Raw genomic sequence first — 2,213 nt, 5'->3', positions numbered from 1 at the left:
GCATCTTGACTGCATGCTTGATTCATTTCAGACTGAAGAAGTTGGTAGAATTTTTCATTATTAATCATTGACTTTAATGGTTGGTGTGTAAATTTGAATAATAGTGATATTAACTGTCTTCCTTATGTTGTTGTTGTTAAGTGCCATCGAATCACTTCTGACTCACAGTGACTCTGTATATAGTTTCCAAGGAGTGGCTTGTGAGTTTGAACCACTGACATTGCGGTTCAAACCACCTTGTAGTCCAGCACATTATCCTGAGTGCCACACCAGGACTCATGTCTTCCTTATAGGCATATGGATATTATCTTATCACAGACAGCATTGTACTTCAAGTTAGATCTTGAAATACTCTTTTTGATGATGAATGTGACACCATTCATTTTTAATATCATTCCCAGCATAGTAAACCATGATTGTCTGATTCAAAATGGCCAATACCAGTCCATTGCAGATCACTAATGCCTAGGATATCAATCAGTATGTGTTCTGTGTCATGGTGATGACTTCCAATTTTCCCAGATACACACTTTGTACATTCAATATGCCAATTATCAATACACATTTGCCGCTGTGTCTTGCCAATTTTAATTGTGCCCCATCAGCAAATGAAGGTTCCAAAAGCTTTGCTCCATCCATGTAATGAAGGTCAACTCTGTTTTGAGGTGCCCTGGTGGTTCACTTGGTTGTTAATCACAAGGTCAGCTGTTTGAATTCATCAGCTTCAAAGAGAAAGATGAGATTTTTTGTTCCTGTAAAGATATATAGCCTCGGAAATGCTATACAGGGTCATCATGAGTCAGAACCACGTTGACAGCTTACAACAATAACAAGTGCTTTGAGGCAACACTCTTCCTCATTCGTATTTTGAGTGCCTTCCAACCTGAGGGGCTCAACTTCTGACACTATATCTGACGATGTTCACTGCTATTTATACAATTTTTAGTGGCTAACCCTTCAGAAGTGGTCTCCCTCTCCTTTATCTTACTCTGTCATAGTCTGGAAGCTCCCCTGAACCCTGTTCACCATGGATGGCCCTGCTGGTGTTTAAAATGCCAGTGGCATAGCTTCCAGCATCACAGCAACATACAAGCTACCAGAGTACAACCAACTGACAGAGGAGTGGTGGTGATAGAGAAATCAGACCATTGGACTATATACATCAAATGAATTAACTATGTGGTGAATGAATTATAGCTCAAAAACGCTATTACAAATTGATGAATAGATAAGTAAATAAGTAACTAAAAGAGGACCACTCTAGGAGTTTAGAAGATCTGGAAGAGGACAGAAAGAGTAGAGGGAAGAAAGCACCAATGGAATAATGCTAGCACATTTCCAAGAAACAAAAATTTCCAGACTGAATCGGCCCACCAACAGCCAGACTAATGGATTAAAAATAGGCCTTCCTGAAGGCAGGACATTGTGAAAGTTCAGAAATGAGGACTAAGAGACAATTCTACAAAGATCTTGAGAGCGAGAGAGAAAGAAAGAACACGCAGTCAGGGTCAGAGCAACTTGAAACTTCTTCAGAGACACACTGGAAGATGGACAGTGATGAGTAAGGCCTCCAAAAGTCTAACGGAAAATGATTTTCAACATAGAATTCTACCTCCAACCGAAGAGCCAATTAAGTGTGAGGACAGAACAGAGACCTCTTCAGGATCTCACAAATGTACCCTGCACCCTTTCTTGGATGGAGAGAACATTCCATCAGAAGACATCGACTCAAAAGGAAGGAGACACGTACAGGAAGAGGTGCGTTCTCACCAGAGAGAGGGACGTGTGTCCCTAGTCAGATGGTGAAGGCAGATCCTGGGATGTCTGCTGTGGGCCAGGCATAAAGGACAGCCATTCCAGTGTCCCAGGGAAAGACATCTTCAGAAAGAGGAAGTAGATAAACACTTCTGACAGTTTGGGGGGAGATGCAGACAGTGGTGAAGTATGCGGAGTTGAATTAAAATAATAATAATACTAAACACTCACTGGTCTGAGCCCCATTACAACCCTATGAGGCAGGATTGCCCTCATTGTACATATGAGGGAACAGGTGCCTTGTTCTTTGCTAATTCCTTGGACTTCCTCCTTCAGTATCATTGGCTCTTGATCACATGCTAACTCTTGAAATGGTTGAACATGAACCATTTCCTTTTGGTACAGTGACTCTGTGTATTCCTTCCATCTTCTCTTGATGCTTTCTGCATCATTCAATA

The sequence above is a fragment of the Chrysochloris asiatica genome, unplaced genomic scaffold (genome assembly GCF_000296735.1).
Source record: "Chrysochloris asiatica unplaced genomic scaffold, ChrAsi1.0 scaffold00004, whole genome shotgun sequence".
Taxonomy (NCBI): Eukaryota; Metazoa; Chordata; class Mammalia; order Afrosoricida; family Chrysochloridae; genus Chrysochloris; species Chrysochloris asiatica.
The sequence above is the reverse complement of the archived record's forward strand: the minus strand, read 5'-3'. Positions refer to the sequence as shown.